This window comes from Dasypus novemcinctus, chromosome 7 (assembly GCF_030445035.2).
Source record: "Dasypus novemcinctus isolate mDasNov1 chromosome 7, mDasNov1.1.hap2, whole genome shotgun sequence".
Lineage (NCBI taxonomy): Eukaryota > Metazoa > Chordata > Mammalia > Cingulata > Dasypodidae > Dasypus > Dasypus novemcinctus.
The window spans coordinates 105,904,256-105,927,150 of NC_080679.1; positions in this window are offsets into that span (position 1 = coordinate 105,904,256).

Sequence of the window (22,895 nt, forward strand, 5' to 3'; positions counted from 1 at the left end):
TTTCTCTTTTCTTACATATGTGAAGTAGAGACTTGGATTTTAGAAACATATATTTTAGTGTTCTAGCTACCATGTATTTATGGACAGTGAACTTAAATTTCCCAATAATGTTTAGCAATCTTCTTTTTACATTTATTCTTTCATTCCTTTTTTATTCATTTAGTGGTTAATTTGTTCTTTGTTCATTCAAAAAGTATGTATTAGTTACTACAGAGGGTTGAGAAGAATCCCCCAAAGTTCATATCTACCTGCAACCTCAGAATGTGACCTTATTGGAAATAGGCTCTTTATAGATGTAAATAAGATAAGACTTGAGATGAAACCACACTGGACTGAGGGGGACCCTAAATCCAATGAGAATATCCTTAAAAGATGCAGGAAAGGACACCCGAGAGTTCTGACGAAGAAGGCAATGTGGAGACAGAGGCAGAGATTAGGCTGACGCTGCCCCAAGCTGAGCACCACAGGAGGCCCCCGAAGCTGGAGGAGGCCTGCAAGGACCCTCCTGGGGCCTTGGAGGGAGCGAGGCCCTGCTGACACTGTGATTTCTGACTTCTAGCCTCCAGAACTGTGAGAATAAACTTCAGCTGTTTTAAGCCACCCAGTTTGTGGTAATTTGTTGCAGCAGCTCTAGGAAACTAAGACCAATACCTAATATATATGTGGAAAGCATTGGGTTAGCAAAAATTTTAAAGTTCAGCAAACTTGTATAGCCTCAAAGCTAAGACATATCTCCCCCACCCCACCCCCCCAATTTATAAACTTTTTAGAGTGGTGGAATGGACAAAAATGAGGAGCACATGAACGTTCCCAGGCTTTTCTCTTCTTGCTGAAAAGGTTTCTGGCTTTGCCTGCTTGTTTTCCTTCTTTCCTTATGCTCGGAGGTGAGTCCTTCTGTGAGAGACACATTTTTGTGGGTTATGGGGATGAAACAGGGAGGAAAGGGAAAGAGAACAAAAGTTCAAAAGATTGAACTTGGGGGAGGAGGTTATCTTGGAGTAAGGGTGGAATGTGAAGACAGATATAAAGGAGCAGAAGCAGCTGCTGTGCATGAAGCACTGGTTGGGGGAGGCAAAGTGGGACTTTTAAAGATAGCTATGGACTCTGTGCCCTTTAGAGTGGTCAAGCAATACAGAAGAAGAACTTGAGCTTTTTTGAAGTGACCTTTGGTTGCTGCTTTGTTTGTTTGTTTGTTTTAAACCATGATGCTATTACATTGTAGTATCTGGGGAACTATTTGATTCCAAATGACAGAAATCAACTAACACTTTTCAGGCAAAAATTTGACTTCTATGTCAAAAAGTCTTGGATGACCTCAGGCATATGAGAACCAGGTTCTTCAGCAATGTTCCAGATCAGCTTTCTCTTTCTGATCGGGCTCTCCTCTGTACTCCTTCCCTTTTTTGAGCAGGCTCTTCTGATATGGTGGGAAAGCTGACTCATGTATTTCACATGATCGTTCCAGCCCCAGAAGGTCTCATATCCAACATTCAAATAAGACTCTGGCCAAAGGATTCTTATTCACCCTATTTGGGTCATTTTCCTGCCCTTGTGTTAAGGGAGGTAGAGAAGGAGCAGATTCATAATGGAAGGGAACTAATGAAAACAAAATTGCCGCTGGCCCTTCTATTGTTACATTGGGAGGGATCTTTCAATCCGTGTTAAAAGAAATGTTCCAGCCAAACGTTCCAGGCAGGGGAATAAGTTATGATATATTTGGCATTGTTTGTAACTCTTGTTAAACAAGTTTCTTCTTATTTATATTGCTACCACACTATGGGGCTGAATTTTAACTTACATTTTGATCTTTAATTGTCTCCACAAATGTCTTTCAGAGGATTCCGCTCCAAGGTATCTTTGAAATGAAAGGTTATTTGATATACAAAAAACAGGGGAATAGAGCCACAATACAAAATTTCAATACATGAAGCAAATATTCATCACTGGAGAAAGGACATGCTCTTGAATTAATCTAGAAATTTTCACATCCTTTGCAGCTCCTAAGAAGGGAAGATACCCAGCAGCAGATAAAGCTGTGTTTCCCTTTGTCATTGAGACATATTCAAAAGAATTGTCTGTCACATACAAAATAGCACAATTAAAGACATTAGAAATTGCTTAATTTCCTGAAATAGACTGTAGACTTTCCAAGCTAAAAAGGTTGATATGACTACTTCATGCATTGTGAAGGACTATCATTCAGGTGTTAAGTATTGTTGACTTTTATGTAAGTTTCTACTTTCCAATGATATAGCCAGTTATGGAAAACCATGTCTGCATTTAACTAAATTGAGAGTGAAAATAAAACTGTTTGTTTTTGGTTTTTTCTTTGAAATCTTAAAGAATGCATTAAAGAGGTCAAGCCTTGGTTATATAAAGAATTGGCCACTGTAATGATGTGCATAACTGTTGGTGACAAAAAGTAACTTCAAAGATAGTTTAAGTTCTGAATATGAAGATTTGCTCATGATAGGACAAAGTGGCATATCATTGGATAGACAAACATATTTGGAAAATATGCTGCTAGAAAACAAAATAAAAATTTGTGTACATGCTGTTATTGTAGTTATGGTAGATTGACTTACTGTTCCCAATTCTTCACCCCTTGCCATTATAGATTTATATACTGTACATTTATGCCTTTTCCATGTGACTTCACAGTGCTTCCCACAAGAGAGAGCAGAGTACTTCTTTCAACCCACTGATGTTGGGTTTGGCCATGTGACTTGCTTTAGCCAATAGGATGTGAGTGGAAGCAACAGTATGGATGTTCCAAGCCAACATCTCAACAGGCATTTTAATGTTCCCTCCTCTTGAACTATCAGTGGCCACAAGAACTTCATGGCCTGGGCAGCAGAAGTCCAATAGTCCAAAGGAGAATATGAAGGTATCTGAAGCACACCTGAACACAACTTGCAGACGAGAGCCCAGAAGTGGGAGTAGGAAGTTGAGTCTCGTCCAAGTGAATTGCAACAATTCACAGACTCATGAGGGAGAAATAAATGCTCGTTTAAAGCCACTGAATTTTGGGGCAATTTGTTATGGAGCATTCTTGTAGCAATAGTTGACTACTACAGTGGTATTTCTCTCCTCTCACTGCAATTGTTTTAAAATTGGTGATGCATCTCAACACTAAAAATTGTAGAATCAAGAAATTCAGCAATTAGGCATTTAATCATTTAATTTAAATTATGGGAAGTATACAAAAAGGAGTGCAAAAAAAAAAAATGCAAAACACAGAGAGCTAACCTAATCTGAGTGTCAAGAAATGTTTCTCTGAAGAAGTGACATTGAAGCTGAGATCCAGCCTTTGGCTAAGGAAAGTTGCAGGATAAGGAGGGATGCCTAGCAAGTAAAGGGAAAAGTCTCTGCAAACACCTTGAAGCAAGAAAGAGAAGCTCACTGACATAAAGAAGTTCTTGGAGTGCATAGAGGAAGGAGGCAAGTGTCAGGAAAAGAGAGGTTGCTGAGGTTCAGTTTCCAACAGTACACTCAGTTTTAAGTACTGTGTCTATAAGTAATAGGTACTCAATATATTTTTATTGGATTAATTAATAATGGAGTAAATGAGCCTTATGAGATAGGCCATATTAAAGATTTTTAAATTTTTCTTTTATCTAAGGAACATTAGGAAATCATTAGTGGGTTTAAGCAGAAAAGTGAATTAACCAGATTTAGATTTAGACAGATTCCTCTGGCTGCAGTATAAATAGTGGGTTAGAAAGGACGGCAAGGGTTAGGAGGTTCTTGAAGAAGTCCAGGGAAGATGATAGTAGTTTAGACTAAGGGAGGCCAGTGGAGATGGAAACAAGTGGATTGATTCAAGCTACATTCAGTAGAGAAATTAACAGAGCTTGGTTATTGATTGGACAAGGAAGGTGGAAAAGGGATCAGGATGACTTTCTGGTTTGTACAACTGAGATGGAAAACACTGGAGTAGAAGCAGACATATGATTGAGCACACCAGTATGGTTTTAGACAAGTTGATGCTTTCGGACATCCAAAAAGAGACTTCCAGTTATAGGATTAAAATGGTATAGACATGCTGAAAATTCTCCCACTCCAAATACTAGATACAATACAATAAACACTCATAATTCCATGGTTGATTTCTCAAGAAAGCAAGAGAAATCACCAGGAGCCTAAATGAAGAGAGAATGGAAAACCCAAGTGGTAATCATGTGAGCTAACACAGTAGTTGGAAGGGGCTGGGCTGGGGTGGGTTGGGGGGGTGATAATGGTTGCAATAATCCAGGAGCTTTAATTTTCATACCCACAGAGACACAGAAGACAAAGTCTTGGAAAGTCAGAAAGTCTGGAGGTGGGGAAAGTTGAAACAACCTTTTATATAAATGCAGAGCATTTAAGGGCTATATCTTCAGGGAAAGGGTAGACTAGAAATTATCTGCACACTAGCACAGAAAGAAAACAAGGAAGCTTGTCTATCTGGGCATGTTCAAATTGCATGACCCTGAAACTGCAAATTGAGATAGGAACTTGGAAATTCTAGGAATATGAAATATAGTCCTTGAAGTTTTAAATACTATCAGTGGCTTAAAGGATGTGTACCAGATGCAACTTAAAGAGAATCCATTGTGGGAAGTGGATGTGGCTCAACTGATAGAGCGTCTGCCATACAGAGAGTCCAGGGTTTGATCCCCAGGGCCTCCTGACCCATGTGGTGACCTGGCCCACGTACAGTGCTGCTGTGCACAAGGAGTGCCATGCCATGTAGGGGTGCCCCACGCGCCAGGAATGCCCCCACAAGGAGAGCCACCCTGTGTGAAAAAAATGCAGCCCTCCCAGGAGTGGCAACGCACACATGGAGAACTGATGCAGCAAGGTGATGCAACAAAAAAGAGATGCAGTTTCCCAGTGCCACCTGATAATGCAAGCAGATGCAGAAGAACACACAGCGACTGGACACAGAAAGCAGACAACAGGGGGATGGGGAGAGAAACAAATCTTTTAAAAAAGAGAGAAAATCCATTGTCTTAAAAACAGTATGAGGAGATTATTCATAAAGAAGTGTATGTGGATGTGTGTCTGCAATCAAAGAGAGGTTAGACTTAAAATGTCCCTTATAATAAGAATTTTATAATGAGTTAGTAGAGAGAATGGCAGTGATTTTACCAATAAAGACAGATTACCTACAAAGGAATAATGTTTGGGGTTGGATAATGTCCCCTACAAAAGGCATATTCAGGACTCAACCCCTGGGACTGTGGGTGTGAATTCATTAGTAAATCCAACCTTTGAAGGTGTTATTAGCTATGCCTGAGTGAGGGTGGACCTTAATCCAATATGGCTTAAGTGCTTGTAAGCAAAGGAAATTGGACAGGAGAGAAGCCCCTGGGAGAAGCCAGAAGCTGGAAATCAACAGAATGCAGAAGAGAAAGGAGAAAACACCACCAGGTGAATTGTCTAATTCCAGAAAAGCCAAGAACCAAGGATCGCCTACAGCCAGTGCCAGAAAGCCACAGTTTGCTGGGAAAAAGCACTGCATTTCTGACCTCTCAATTTGAACTTCTCAAAGCCTCAAAACCAAGAACCAATAAATTCCTGTTGTTTAAGGCAACACATTTTATGGTATTTGCTTTAGCTGCTAAGAAACTAACATAAATAATAATTTGATTGACCAAAAAAACCACTCAATAGCAGCAAAATAGTCAAAAGAAAATAAAACATTATCTGCAAAATGCTAAGAGAAAAGTTATCAGCCAACATTCTATGTTCATATATATTTCATACCCTATACCTATGTCACCCAAGGATGAGATTAAATACAAATATTTCTTCTCAGAAAGATTGAAAAGTTCACAGCTCACAAAACCTTGCTGGAAGAGGCAACTCAGAATGTTCTTCAATAGAAAGAAATTGAACCCAGACCAGAGTGATGTAAAAGAAGAAATAGTGAGATAGTGAGAAAATAAAACAGCAAGTAAATATAAATAAGCATTTTTTAAAGTAAAACTGATAGCCACTCTGGAGGCATAAAAACAAGATGAAAAATTTCTTTTCTTTATAGTCACTACTGACTCCTACCTTCTGTGGGTAGGAGAACTGAACTGGGAAATTCAATTATATGAGTAATATTTTCTTTTTTAGGCTGGGTGATAAACAGAGATTATGATTCTATAACTCTTCATTTTTAAAAAATATCTGAAGTGTCATAAGAAAGTTAGAAATAAGTAGAGTACATACGTAGTTCCAAAAAACAATTAGATACATGACAGGTGGGAAATGATATGATCAGAATTAAAGTGTCATTACATCCTTGTATTGCTTAGAATAAGGGTAAACATGTTCATTTACATTAGCCTTACAAAGTCAGGGTAAAATAACAGAAATTAGATATACTACTTCCAAACAAGAAGACATTAAAAGAAAACTTCATTGAGAGAAAAAAAAAAGCAAGAGGGAAACGGACTTTGGCCCAGTGGTTGGGGCGTCCGTCTACCACATGGGAGGTCCGCGGTTCAAACCCCGGGCCTCCTTGACCCGTGTGGAGCTGGCTCAAGCGCAGTGCTGATGCGCGCAAGGAGTGCCCTGCCATGCAGGGGTGTCCCCCGCGTAGGGGAGCCCCACGCGCAAGGAGTGCGCCCATAAGGAGAGCCGCCCAGTGCGAAGGAGGGAGCAGCCTGCCAAGGAATGGCGCCGCCCACACTTCCCGTGCCGTTGACAACAACAGAAGCGGACAAAGAAACAAGACGCAGCAAAAAGACACAGAAAACAGACAACTGGGGTAGGGGAGGGGAATTAAATAAATAAAAATAAATCTTTAAAAAAAAAAAAAAAGAGCAAGAAAGGAGGAAAACAGAAGCATGGTAAAGAGAAACACAAAATATGATGGTGGAAATAAGTCCAAATATGCAACTTTGCTATAAATATACATAATCTAATGTTGCCGCTAAAAAAGAGAGTAAATTCTAAAAAAATTCAGGTATATCATGTCTCCTGGAGACACATCTGAACCCTAAGAGTATAAAACAGTTTAGAAGGTTCTAGGAAAAAGAAACACCAGGCAAATACTAACTAAATAATTGCAGAAAAAATGTTGTTCCTATATCAATAACACAGAATAATAAACTTAAAAGCAAAAACCATAATAAAAACATTTTAGGAATTATTGTAGCTAGTATGCAATCATAAAGAGAATAAGTCACCTGGAAAATATAACAATTCTGAACTTGTATGTGCCAATAACATACACTCAAAATATGGAAAACTGTGTTCATGGATGGTAAGACTTAACATTGTTAAGATGTTGTATTAGTCAGGGTTCTCTAGGGAAACAGAAACAACAAGAGATATCTGTCAAGAGTATGTGATTTTATGAGTCTCTCATGCAGCTGTGGGAACGCACAAGTCCAGGTTCCACAGGCAGCCTGCAACCAGGGGCTCCAGTGAAAAGTCCAATGAAGGTTCTTGATGCGTGCTGAGAGATGGTGGCTGTCTAAAGACGAGCTGGGAAATTCTCACTCAATGCTGGACTCACTTCCCCTTTTAAGGCATTCAACTGATTGTGTCAAGCGTCACTCATTGCTGATGGCAATTTCCCTGATAGATGTAATTGTACTCAGCTATCTATGATTTACCCCTGCAGTAAAGTCAATGGTGACTAAAGTCTATAAATGCCCTTGTATTACCCTTAGCCCAGTGCTTGCTTGACCAAACAATTGGGCACAGTTACCTGGCTGAGTTGACACAATAGTCTAACCATCACAGAGGCTAAAACTACTTAAAACACCTATAAATTCAATGTAATACTGTTAAAATTCTAGCAGCTTTTTTCACAGAAATGAAAAAGCTGATCCCCTAATTCATATGAAATTGCAAGGAACTCCAATTTGCCAAAATAATCTCGAAAAGGAAGAACAAGTTTGGAGGACTCATATTTCCTGATTTAAAAACTTAATACAAAGCCACAGTAATTAAAACCATGTAATACTGTCATAAGGATAAACATAAAAACCAATAGAATAGAATAGAAGGCCCAGAAATAAATCCACACAAATATGGTCAGTTGATTTTTTAAAAAGATTTATTTGATTTATGTATTTCTCCCCACCCCCTTGTTGTTTGCACTTCTTAGGTCTGTCCATCTGCCTTGTTTCTTTAGGAGGCACCAGGAACCAAACCCAGGACCTCTGGTGTGGGATGAAGGCACCTAATCACTTGAGCCACCTCCATTCCCTGCTTTGCTGTGTCTCTCATTCTGTTTTTCTTCTTGTATCTCTCGTGTCAGTTTGCTGCATCTGCCCATTGTGCCAGCTTGCTGTCTTCTTTAGGAGGCACCAGGAACCAAACCAGGTACCTCCCATGTGGTAGGTGAAAACTCAAAAGCTTGAGCTACATCTACTTCCCACCAATTGATTTTTGACAAGGATGCCAAGTCCACTCATTGGGAAAATAATAGTATCTTCAATAATTGGTGTTGAGACAACTGGAAATCCACCTGCAAAAGAATGACTGTGGATCCTTACCTTTCGCCATATGCAAAAATTAATTCAAAATGGATTAATGACCTAAATAGAAAGCTAATGCTATAAAACTCTTACCATAAAGCATAAATATCTTCAGGACTTTGTCATAGGCAATGGAGTTTTAGATTTTAAGCCAATAGCACAAGCAACAGAACAAAAAAATGGGTAAAATAGACTTCATCAAAATTAAAAACTTTTTTTCTGTCAAAGGGTGTTATCAAGAAAGTGAAAAGACAACCTACAGAATGGGAGAAAATATATGGAAACCATATATCTGATAAGGGCTTAATCCAAAATGTATTTTAAAAAAGAACAAACAAAACAAAAACCCTCCTACAACTCAACAAGAAAAAGACAACTCGATTTTTTTAAAAAATGGGCCAAGTTAAATAGAAATTTCTCTAAATATGATATTTAAATGGCTATTAAGTATATGAAAAGATGTGCAGGTAGGGGAAAGATCGTGCAAGTAGGTATCTGAAGATTTATGGAAGCTAGGCTTGTCACTGTTCAAGAGGTAATTACATATATGAAAAGGGAGAAAACCAGAATGAACATGTGAAACTGGATTTATCGGTGTGAAGTCATGGTTTTCAATACATGTAGATAAACACAGAAGCAAATTTAAATATGTGCTCCATACATACATTTACTTCCTGACTTTATTTTCTGAGAGGACCTGGCAACAATGACATTCCAATAACAAAGAGCATATTCCAATAACAAGGAGCACCCAGATCTGACCTTTAAATACCATTTTCCACTAAAAGGAAATAGGAATTCTCAGGGAAATGGCCAATTCTGGGGCTGGGAATGGAAAAATATAAGAAGAGCTTGGAACTCGTGCTGGAAAGCATAGAAGTGTTAAAAAAAAAAAAGGAGTGTGTGTGTGTGTGACATATGAAAAGAACCTAGAGGTCAGCATGTATGGATTTCTCCTAGTCAAATAGAGCATAATTTGATCATTAAAATTAATACTGATAATAGTTGTGAAGGTAGCTCATAGTAAAATATGAATCCATGCAGTCATACAGACCAAAACGAATGAACAAATGAAGTTAAAGTTTGATGAGGAATGGGATACTTACATAGCTTCCAAGTACCTCCCCTCTAAATACTTATTAATTCCAAAGAAGGGAGAAAAACAAAAACAAAAAAAACTATGGTTGAGAAGCCAAGGCCACATCGCCTTTATCAAGCAGTCAACTTGAACATCAGTTATTAAACTTATACACAACCTGGTGTGATGCACTGAGAACATAGTGGCATTTCTGTGGTATAACCTAAATCTCATCTAGACAAAACAAAAGACAAACTTAAACTGAGGGAAATTCTACAACAAAACTGGATCTTATCTTCGTAAGTGTCAAAGTTGTGAAAGTTAAGGACAGTCTGAAGAATATTCCAGACTGAAGGAAACTAAAGAGATGTAGCAACTAAATGCATTGTGTGATTTAGAACTAGATAGTTTTGATACAAAATTATCGTTGCAGCAATAGATGGAGCTGGGAGAAACGGATGTGGCTTAACCAATTGGACTCCTGTCTACCATATAGGAGGTCCAGGGTTTGATGTTCAAGGACTCCTGCTGAGGGCAAGCTGGCCCATGTGGAGTGTCGGCCCGTGTGGGAATGCAGCCCCATGCAGGAGAGCCAGCCAGTGCAGAGAGCTGGCACAGCAAGATAATGCAACAAAAGACATAGAGGAGAGAAAATAAGAAGACGTAGCAGAACAGGGGAGCTGAGGTGGTGCAAGAGAGTAATTGCCTCTCTCCCACTCTGGAAGGTCCCAGGATCACTTCCCAGAGCTACCTAATGAGAATACAAGCAGACACAGAAGAACATGCAGTGAATGGACACAAAGAGCAGACAATGGGGGAAATGGGGGGAGAAAGGGAATAAATCAAATAAATCTTAAAAGAAAGAGTTGATGGAATTAGGATGTGCTTTCAGTATTAGAGGGCAGTAATGTATCAAAAATTACTATTCTGGGAAGCAGACTTGGCCCAGTGGTTAGGGTGTCTGTCTACCACATGAGAGGTCCACGGTTCAAACCCCAGGCCTCCTTGACCCATGTGGAGCTGGCTCATGTGCAGTGCTGATGGGCACAAGGAGTGCCAAGCCACGCAGGGTGTCCCCCGCGTCGGGGGGCCCTAGGCGCAAGGAGTGCGCCGTAAGGAGAGCCACCCAGCGCAAAATAAAGTGCAGCCTGCCCAGCAATGGCACTACACACATGGAGAGCTGACACAACAAGATGATGCAACAAAAAGAAACACAGAGTCCTGTGCCGCTGACAACAACATAAGTGGACAAAGAAGAACACACAGCAAAATGGACTCAGAGAATAGAGAATAGACAACTGGGGTGGGGGGAAGGGGAGAGAAATAAAAATAAATCTTTAAAAACAAATTCCTATTCTGGGAAGCTGATTTGGCTCAACAGATAGAGCGTCTGCCTACCACATGGGAGGTCTAGGGTTCAAACCCAGCACCTTCTGACCCGTGTGGTGAGCTGGCCCAGGTGCAGTGCTGATGCATGCAAGGAGTGCTGTGCCACACAGGGTGTCTCCTGCATAGGGGAGCCCCATGTGCAAGGAGTGCACCTGGTATGGAGAGCCACCCTGTGTGAAAAAAGTGCAGCCTGCCCAGGCATGGTGCCACACACATGGAGAGCTGATGCAGCAAGATGACGCAACAGAACAAGACACAGATTCCCAGTGCTGCTGACAAGAATACAAGCGGACACAGAGAACACATGTGAATGGACACAGAGAGCAGACAACTAGGGGGGATGAGGGGAGAAGGGGAGAGAAATAAGTAAAAAATAAATCTTAAAAAAAATACTCAAGCAGTTGAGCACCTGCCTCTTACATGGGAGGTCCCAGGTTCGGTCCCAGTGCCTCCTAAAAAACAAAAACAACAAACAAACAAACAAAAAAGCCCACTCAGGCAAGCTGATGTGGCTTAGTGGTTAAGCGCCAGCTTCCTGCCTATGAGGTCCTGTGCTCAATCCCAGGTCCAATACCTCAAAAATAATTTAAAAAATAATAATAATATTCTGATTTATTGATTATATTGCAATTTAGTAGGAAAATGCCCTTGCCGAAAACACATATTAAAGTATTGGGGACTAATGGACCATCATGTTGGCAATTTGCAAATATTCAGGAACAAGAAGGTATTAGTAATAGGCTCAGCTTTCTTTGTGAATTATTGTTTCAAAATATAAAGAAAGCAACCAATAATAAAATTAGAAAAAAAAAATGCATTCTGTAACCTAAGTAGTACTTAGAGGTAAAGGTTCAGTCTTTAAAATTTGTGATAAAAGGAAAAAAGATGGAAAGGTAGTGAGCAGAGTTCTAGTGAATATGCTAGAAAAAAACAACCCGATAAATTCTAGGAAAACAGGGAGAAAATGAAATATAAAATTCAAAGAGAAACAAGAGAGAGGAGAAATAGAAACCCTTTCCCAACTTTGGGCAGCAGCTCGGGACCTCTGCCTTACTTGCTTAGGCAAAGGATGTTATTGCAGAAACAGAAGCAAAGAGAGTCACTTCTCAGCTTCTGAATTTCAAAACATTTGTGTATCAAACAGGAAAGCTCTAAAGATCTGAAGGCATGCCATTAATATCATAAACAAGAGATTTAGGAAGAATAGTTGAAAAGCTAGTGTTCCCCACTCCACATTAAATGAAAACCCCATAAGCTGAGGAAGGAGAGAAAAGGAGAAAGCAGTCAGAAGAGACAAACAGAGCTGACACATTGGCAGGCTCTCGGTGAAGGAAGGGACTCAGTGCTGTGACCTTCCTGCAGCTGAGCTGAAAGAAATGCCCCTAGGTGAGGAGAATCTGGGAGCCGAGGGACATGTGATCTTGTGTTCTGGGGGAACCCATGGAAGCTGAAGAATGCAAGTGGATGTGTGGTATTCATATAAGCAGTATGAGAGAGCGTCTGTGTCCCCAACATCCCAGGGGATCTCAGAAATTGCCACATAATTTTTATAGGTCAAAAGGGGTGAGGATGCATTTGGCCTAAGAGACCTCACACTCAACACAGTAGTGACCTTGTGGGGCTGATGAAAAGTAGTGACCTTGTGGGGCTGATGAATAAGATCCAGGCAGGACTGGTGACATCTCATAGACCTGCGTGGATTGACATCTGAGGACCAGAATGGGCAATGTGGCTCTCAGTCAATGTCAGCATAAATAAAGGAGGTCTCCCTTTCCTAGCATCTTGTCCCTTCACAAGCTGTGCTGAACATAGTCCTGAGATTCTCAACAGCTCTTCTATGTTATTGGATGAATGGGTGGGTAGATGGGTGGATGGATGGATGGATGGATGGATGAAGAAATGCGTGGGTGAATAATGAAACGGCAATCTCTAAATTACATAATTTAAAAGCCCCTGTGGTACAGAACTTCACTTGGGAACACTACTAAGAGATAGCCAAGTTACCTTCAGTCATTCATGCTCATCCTCATTCTAAGATCAGAAGCAATCAAGAGTGAGAGGATAGGTTCTTATATCATTTCCACCTGCAGTTGAAATAATCCCAAGTTCAGCAGATAAACAAGTGGTGCTGCAAGACAGCACATTAGAAAAAACATCACTGGGAATTTCAGACACTGAAAGGTATTTTCGAAAAACAGACATTTCTTCCAACTCTGCCTGTTTACTAAGGAAAAATAAAGGGCATTTGAATTATGTCCTGCCTTGTTTGGAATCTTCTCTTTTTATCTGGGCCTTTCTAGATTTTTATTTGTATACTTAAGGAGGTCCTAATGTTGTCAAACTTGTAATTGTAAAGCAGTCAACACAAATATACTTGCTGTAGCAGTTTGATATTGTTTATGAATTCCAAAAATAGATATTGTAATAGGTTTGTAAACTGGTCTATCTAAGGTTTCACTTTTACTTGATTAAATAATGATTGGGGCTTTGGCTGGGCCACGTCAGTATGACGCACTGCAGAAGAGGGAGGTTGGGGTTTTGAGCTGGAGCCAGGGAAGTAAACACACAGGAGAAGAACACAGAGGAATAGAGACAGCTCCACAAATAGAGCAGAGGCCCGGGGAAGAGAGACGAGCTGTTTGCCTGAGTCTACAGCAGACCTCGTAGAGAGAAGCAAGCCTGAGCCTGGAGAGAATCAAGTCCCAGGAAGAGAGACAAGGCCTAGAAAGCCTGATGGCTGACAGCTGATATTGGAAGAAGCTTGGACCACAGAGCCTTAAGAGGAAGAGGAAGCTGAATGTCGGCAGCCATCTTGCCCCAACACGTGGCAACAAACTTTGGTGAGGGAAGTAACTTATGCTTTATTGCCTGATAACTGTAAGCTTCTACCCCCAAAAAATACCCTTTATAAAGTCAACTGATTTCTGGTATTTTGCATCGGCACCCCTTTGGCTGACTAATACACTTGCATAGCATAACCAAACCACAATTTATGGATGTTTTCCCTCTTTCTTAAATTCTGCTGTTCTTCAGAGTAAAAGTGATGCAGTGGTTTGCCACAATCGTTATTAGAGAAGTCCAAGGGAAAAAAGTAAAATGAGATGATCAATCTTGGCAGTCCCCACATACAGCATGATAATATTGTAATACTGTTTGATGCAATTGAATGTTTGATCAGTTTCAAGAAATGAGTATCACCTCACTTCAAACAATATGATACAGTCTCATTGTATGGAATTATGGCTGCTGTCAATCAGCATATGGCATAACCCTTAAAGTGCCATCGTTGTGGGATGTCATAAAAATGACTACAACACTTGCATTTGCATTAATTAGTAAGTTTTGCACTAAAACCATGCAGAACCTCTGCCATATCTCTGCTCATTTCTTATTTTTGTTATTGAAACACACATACCCATACATGCATGCACTCAGCTGACAAGCCCAACTTGTTAGAACATCCATGCTAATAAAAATATCATGATTTTAATCCCCCTTCCAGATCATACATAGAACATATGTTTTGTGTACTTTGTCTCACAATCCCAAATATACCCTACCTAAAACCAACTATCTTATAAAAATGGGGCGGGGGAAAGCAAAGATAAACATTAAATGATCATGAGGTCCATAACCTTGACAAAAGGAACTCAAAACTTAGTCTTGACTAATAACATAAATGGTATGTGGACGTATTCCTATGTGATAAGTACAGAATCAGATTCTTTAGAATGTCATTAATTTCCATTTAATTGTTTAAAACTGCATTTTGACAGAATAAGACATGATCTTTTTCTACATATTTTCCTTCCTGGTTGGGGTGTGTTTCTTTGTTATTGGTTGCAGACTTTGCCTTAGGTTTGTCATCATTACCTGGTAATATCTATAATTTCAACCCCCCTCCCCCCACTGAGAGAGTGCTGCTTTAATGTGATACATGCTAATTTGTCATACTTTCCCAAGGTAGCTAGTACCTCCAGATTCTACTGGGTTTATTGACATGTATCTATCATTGGGCTATTGTGAGCCTTTTCCAGCAATGCCTGTCCCATCGTGTCTCCTGGCATTCTCTTTCCCACTTTTTCCCAGTGTCCTTTACTTCCTTTACCAACAAAGTAAGCACCTGCTGTGGCAGGCAGACTTCTAAGTGGGCCCCCAGTGATCCTGCCTCCTACTCTTCATGACCTTGTGTTATCCCCTCCCCTTGTGAATGGGCTGGATTAGTAACTTGTTTTTAACAAATAGAATATGGCAAACATTGCTGGGTTTCACTCCCATGATCAGGTTTTAAAAGACTATGACTTCCGTCTTCCTAGCAGAGTCTCTCTTTCCAGCTGTGATGAAGCAAGCGTCCATATTGGAGAGGCCCACGGAGTAAGGAACTGAGGGTGGCCTCTGGCCAAAAGCCAGCAAAAAGCTGAGATTCTTATCCAATAGGCTGTGAGGAGCCGAATCCTTCCAACTACTACTGAGTGGGCTTGGAAGCAGACCCCACCCTAGCAGAGACTTGAAATGACTGCTGGCACCAGTCAACATCTGGAAGACCCTGGAGCACAGGAGCCTGCTCAGCTGTGCCCAGCTTCCTGATCTGTAGAAACTGTGAGATAATAACTGAGTGTTGTTTTAAGCCACTAAACTTTGGGTTAATTTGTTAACTAATACAACTACTATCTCTTAATAAACCTACTGGGTAGTTTACTACTGCTCCTTTTGTCTAGTAACATGGAGGAAATGGGGCTAGAGTTTTGCCTTCAACCTACAGAAGGATTTCATACCCGCTGCTGGCAGGCGTTGTGACCAAGCACACAAAGAAAATCACGAAGTCTCTATGGCCTTCCCACAAAGTTCCTACCATTATTCATGGCCAAGAGATGTATTGACCAGTGTTTGTTGTTTTGGATAGGATTTTAAAGCTTCAAAGAATAAATATGGCTTGTCTTTCTCCAGTGGAAAGCTTGGCACATTGATGTACTTGGGCTATTGAAATATAAAATGGTTTTTATTTATATAGCCAATGTTATATTCTTAGATACAACTGTGTCATTTCACAGGTTCTTTCTTACATCGCCACCTCATGTCCGCAGCTGACCGAGTTCTAGGCTTTGAGGCTGAGTTGTTGACCATCCCACTAGAGCCTGAAACAGAAATTAGAAGTCGATTGTCTCATTACTGGTGGTTGAGATGATTTAAAGAATGGATCCTACATTAGGCTCTTATAATTTGTTTATTTTATTATTTACTCAATTATCGACATTGATGGGAGCAGTGATGGAAATAGTCATAGTAAATAAAAGAACAATTTTATTTTGAGATTTAATACATATATTCAATCTTTCTTAAGTGTATATAACTTAATATTAAAATATTTTCATTGCCTTGATTTGGGTCTACTGCTGGTACAAAGGGGCAATCCAGTTATGTGTTGGATACGAGAGGAAGTCATTTTTGTACTGTATGTGTTCTGTGGATAAGCCATGGTGATTTATCGAGAATCGATTTACTCAAAAGTTCCTGAAGTAATCTAGGAGTTAAAGTAATGAAACTTTTTTTTCCTACTAGATTAACAAAGCTTTTTAAAAGTAAATTATATCCAGGAGAGGTTATACAGTGTACGTGTATGTATATATGTAAACTAGCACAACATTTTCTAGACAGTATTTTAACAGATACCTCGACATTTATGTTCATTTTTATACCTAGAAATGTATGCCAAGAAAATAAACCTGGATGTGCAAAGATATTAAAGGATGTTTATTGATGCACTGTTTATAAGAATTTAAAAAGTTTTGTACAATGTAAATATCTGAATAAATAACTCACAATGAAATATAAAAAATATAGTCTACATGGGAAGTTAAAGGGAAACATGTGTACCATGGAGAGGAATCAGCAATATATCATTAAAATTTAAAATGTTGGTCATTGAACAGAATATAGCTGCTCTGATTCAATTGTTTTAAAAAAATGTCAACTTTGTATGTGCACAGATAAGCAACTGAAGGCACATATATATATATCAATCATTAAAAGTGGTTATCTTTATCTTTAATAGATGAATTATTGTGAAATTATTTGACTATTTAGCAGTGAGCATGTATTATTTATTAGCCAGAAAAGACTGTTCTTTTCACTTTGAAAAAATTCCAGATATTAATTTTTGCCCTTTCTCTCCTTTTGCACCTGTTAGAGAAGTCAGACATCTGTCAGGAGACCGTTGCCCAGCCCACCCCTCCCTTGCCCCTTCTCTGGGGAGGTCACAACACGGGCTAAGCGGCCGCCCTCCCTACAACCCCCTCCTTTGCTCTTGTGTGCCGTTCTATAACCTGGGGGAGACGCTAGGGTAATGAAAAGGCCCTGCCGGACCTTAGACATGGAAAATGCCTACGAGGAGCCCCAGATGCCTCTCTGAACAGAAATTCTCAGTGGCAGGGCCCCCCAACACCCTCATGGATAAAAACACGTGTAAATTTTCTCTCTGCTCAGGTGAGAGGTGGGTTGTGTGGAGCTGCCATATATGAACCATGACCCGAGGAGATTTGTCTACCATGCGATGTGACTTCCCCTGCTCTTTTGGACTCTTTGTCCTGTGCGAGGAACAAAGTGCTCATTTGCTTAAAGTTTCTGTTTTGCCCTGAATCTGTCTTCCCATGACATACCATTTTGGCAACTTGCTCTGTAACATCAAAAAGAAAAAAAATATCAGCACATAATCAGCTGTTTCATTTTGTGCTCCAATTGCTCAATCTATTTCTTCCTGGCGAGCTAAATGGGCATTTACAAAGCACTCATCATGTGTTCAGCATAGTGGTAGTCACTGAAGAAAAGGATGAATGAACTAGGCTTTGACTCTAATGAAAAAAATGTAAGTCAATTATATATGAAGTAAAGTTTATAGATTTTGCTACATCTATAAGATCTATTTACTTTATCTGTAAAGTTTAGATATAAGATAAGGTGAAGCCACAAAGGAGAGAGTGATCTATTGAAAATTAAGGAGCACTTCATGAATCGGCATGTCATCTTTGCAAGTATTTCATTCCCTATAAATATTTGTTTTGAGCCTGATTCTGTAGCATATACTTTTTTTTGTTGTTGTTGTTACATCATCTTGCTATGTCAGCTCTCCCTCTCTCCGGTGTGTGGCACCATTCCTGGGCAGGCTGCACTTTCTTTCACACTGGGCAGCTCTCCTTACGGGGCACACTCCTTGCGCATGGGGCTCCCCTACACGGGGAGACACCCCTGCGTGGCAGGGCACTCCTTGCGCGCATCAGCACTGCGCATGGGCCAGCTCCACACGGGTCAAGGAGGCCCGGGGTTTGAACCGCGGACCTCCCATGTGGTAGACGGGCGCCCTAACCACTGGGCAAAGTCTGCTTCCCTGTAGCATATACTTTAAAGTCTTCTCTAAGGGTTCCAGGGTCTTGGTAATGGCATGCCCAGTGTTCAGTAAATGCCTGTACCTTCTAGGTGTTCATACCTAGTGCAGTGGTTTTCAAACTTGGAATTCAAGACTCATTTTGAAATTCTAGACTATACCATGGATCACTGGAGTGGGTTTACAGATTCAAGGACACTAAACAAGTCAGAAAAAACATCAGGTCATCATGAAGGCATAACAAGGTCTCAGAGTGCCTGTCAAAGTATTCAGTGATCTTCCTAGTCCCATAGTTCCCACTCCATGAAGAGTCAGTGTTTGAAGAGCACTGTTTATATCATAAAAACATCTAATAGGTTTGGATGAGCATATATGCAATATAGAGAGAGCATATATATATATATATACATTTATATAAAACATTCTCATATGGACATGATCAGGATGCAAAGTTTTAGTAGCCACGTCCACCCTTCAGTACTGATTTCAAATTTTCTGCTTATCACTAACAGCCAATAGTATGGTACTCTACCTCTCAAGACTTGTCCTTCCTGAGTCAACATTTTATCTGGACAGACATCAATAGAAGCTAAGTAAATTTTACCCACCGACCAACATTTCATGGCATACCTGTGTGGGCTGTGTGCTGGCTCAGCTGTAGCAACAGAAGCTCTGTGCATGGATGCAGAATTGTCACAAAAGTGTTGCTACTGTTTGTTTTCATTCGTGCCTGTCAATTGGGATCCGACTTCATATTTTTAAAATAACTGCTGCTACTGGAGAGAAAATTCACTGGGAGAGTTCATCCTTGTAGTATTTGTCCCTTTCCCAAAGGTTTTTATCTGCTATTCTTAGAGATTGACTCAACCTGCCACCTTCTTTCTTTCATTTTCCTTTCATCACTTGGATGACACACACAGAGAAGAAAAGGGATGGAACAAAAGAAGCAAAAGGAGAGAGGAGGAAGAGAAAAAGGATGAAGAATTGAATATGAGTAAAAATATCACATCTATCATTATGAAAATTTCAGGATATTTGCTGTCAGTAAGGATCACTTGGAAAAGAGTTCTTTGGGATGAACCCAGCCGTGTGTAATTAAACCTCTAACTGCATTTTGAAGTCTGTGAGACCGGTGAGACTTTATTCAATGGAAAGATCCCTAACTGGGAATTAGGAGCGTAGGTTCTAATCCGAGTTTTCTCTGAACGATTGAGAAATGCAGAGCATGTTCTAAGTCCAATTACATATGCTTCAAATTCCCTATTTATTTTTAGAAAAATGAAAAATAATGCCTTACTTACCCATCTAACATGCCCAATGTGGAAGTGTAAGACACACTGAGTACATGAAAGTGTTTTGGAAGAGATCCAAACCATTAGCAAAATTCAGACATTAGAACCAAATAAAGGGTTTTGGGGGTAGTTGTTCACGGAGCAACAATATTTCCACTAAACCGTTAATGGATGAGTTCAGTGAATAAAATTGTGTGACTTGCCAAGAAATGGATCAGTATTAATTATCAAAATTACATTATAATGAATGTATTCATTAATGGTCTACCAATCAATATCAATTGAAGGTCTATTATTTTAAGGAGGATGGCCAATTAGCAGTTTGACACCATGAAAACGAGGTAACCAATTGACTGATGGGTCCCCATCAAGTTTAATTTTACTTTGCTTTAAACGTATTTTCTTTAAGGTGTGTTTAAATGCAGATCACTCTCCTTTCAGAAAATGAATATATATAATGTTGTTTAAAAAGCATATCTGAATGACAAAGAACGAAGTCTGGCATACGTAACAAGGAATGAGCACATCTTCTAAATGGGCTGGAAGGTATGGTGTAAGTTCTATTCTCTCTCACAGTAATATAACTGGATTGCTCTCTAAATTAAGTGAATTTGTATGTCTGGTTTCTCTTAATGGAATCAGTTTTGATGTACTCTTTTTTCGTGCTGTTACACGTACAGCTTCAGTCTAAGGGTTCTTTGTATTAACTTTTTAAAGTTACATTACAAAGAGGTTTTAAGATTTCCCAGCAGGCTTTTATTTAACCAAAGCTTTTGATCTCAAACCTTCTGGGGCCTAGTGAAATCCTTACCAATTCTCCAGTAAGGCCTCACTCTTGGAATTTGAAAAGACCCACCTGAAGGACTGAACTCCCTGTATGGTTTCAGCCAGCTTTTGGCTCACTCTATTCGTGCAGAGAAAGGGGGTCTAGTGCCCCTTTATGACTCTCAGCAGCCTGAGGAGAACATTGCCTACGTTGTACTCCTGAGGAAATAAAAACCAAGAGGACACAGACCTATATACCTTATTTCCTGCTATCTTCAGTCAAAGGGGGACTGCAGGGGCTCTACTTAACATCCTTTGCTACCTAAATACATTTTGGAGATGGGAGCTCAATAAAGACCTTCATTGCATCCATTACCCTACTGCAGTGCATAACAAATAAGATTTGAAAGGGTCCTTCCCTCTCCTCCTCTCCCCCCTTACAGATATTTCCATCATTTTCTTTAAAATTTCAATTTAGTGTATAGTGACAAAATATTCTATACTGTACTTGAGAAGAACTCTGAAATGCCAATTTTACTAACTGAACTTTATTTCTAAAGAAGTCGACTTATTATAGACAAATCATTGTTAAAGATCAGGTAGGGAAAGAAGTAGATAACGGATTAAGTTTAAATGTTAAATATAAAGCGATGTAAAACAAATACTGTTATTGGATAACTTGCAAAGTAATGCATGTTAATGTCCGTTCTTATTTGGTCTCATTCCCATTTTTAGTAAAATTTTGCTTTTTTCAGAGTTGAAAAGTTTCTGTTTCGTATTTGGAGAAAGTGAAAATAAGCCTAATAAATTCTTAGTTATGATACCGAGCAAAAGTGCGTTCTTTTCTCCCAAGGAGTCTTTAAAGCCAATTTCTGAGACACTGGGGTTTCAAAGAGGGCAAGAGTTTTATTGGCTGTGCAAGCAATGGAGCTCAGTGGCCTTCTGGCCCAAATCCACCTCCTTAATCTGCAGAAATTCTATTATTTTATAACATCGGGGAGCTAATGCATAATAGGGAAGGAGCTGAACACAGGTTCCTTCCTTAATAAACATTAAGGGGCTGAACAGATCAGATGGGGATGGAGTAGCAAACCAGGGTCAGTCACAAGGATTTGGGATAGGGGCATATAGAACAAAGGTCAGTTACAAGGTCTTTCCCGTGGAAATTCAGCAAACGTGGGTGGAGTGGTTACCAACCCAATTGTAAGTGTACACAAAGGTGAGTTCAATCTAGAATTACCGTCACAATAGTCAGCATACACAATAAACAGGGGCGGGACCACTCTACCCATCTTCTGTAATTTCTTTGGTTATTAACCTTTTGCTATTTTAAAATAAAAGCATCTACATGATGATTTAAATAATCTTAATTATTTGTTCATTTTAACCCTAAGTTACAGTTATAATGTTTAAATATTTTATTTATTTTATCTTAAAATAAAATAAATAAAATATCAAGAATAATCATAATGGCCGGTTTTTAAGTCGGAAATGACCATATACCAACGGTAAGGTTGGTCAAGCCAGTTTCAGTAATTTCAGATATCAACCTTTGGCTATTTTATAATTCACTGGAAGTAAAAAGGCATCTGTTTAATGATTTAGTAATCATAATTATTTGTGAACACTTAACTCTAAGTTATAACATGGCTCATTAATTTCCATAAGTATTTGTTACTTACATAATTTGTAGATATTTGCAGGTAGCTGCCTGATGGAATATTATTTTTTTATATTTAAACTTAACTGATTATATTAATATAGCCTGTTCATGAATTCAAACTTATCTAATTCTGTATCCAAGTGTGCCTAGTTTCTAGAAAGCCAATTAAATAATATAGGCCTTATAGGCTCTAAATATTCAGAAAGGATGTAGAGTGAATGTGTATTCAAAGTTACATCCAGATGGAATGTGGGTGATAGATTAATTCAAGCTTACCTGGAATTTGGGCAATATGCTAATTCAAGTTTACCTGGAATGTGGGATATGCTAATTAAAGCTTGGCTGGTATTCAAACAAATGGCTAAACCCTAAAAAATGAAAAATGAACAAAGTCTTTTTGACCCCTAAACCTCTCCTGGTCCCATCACGTGTGTCTCTTGTATAAAAATAACCTAAAACCTCTACTCAGGGCTCAGATTTTGGACAGGAGTCCGCCGGGCCTGGCTGGCCAAAATAAATCTTCCTTCTCAGAGTTTCCTGAGTCCTACTCTTCAACACGCGATCACGGGATCCTCTCTGCTTCCACTACAATATGAAGATAAGATACTATGAATTCTCTGTCTGGAGAAAAAGTTCTCAAAGACTTCTATATATTGGTGAGAATGGTGGGAATTATGAAAAGTGGCTTTTGATTTTCTATGGAAATATAAATTTTCCTTATGATGTGTTGCATCACTGTACTTTCCTGGTTCTTTATAAAAATCCAATGTATTTTTTATGTGTAAGCAAAGGTTTAATAAAGTATTTCTCAAAAACCCAAATGTACTCTTTGACTCTTGTTAATAGCATAAATAGGCACAAT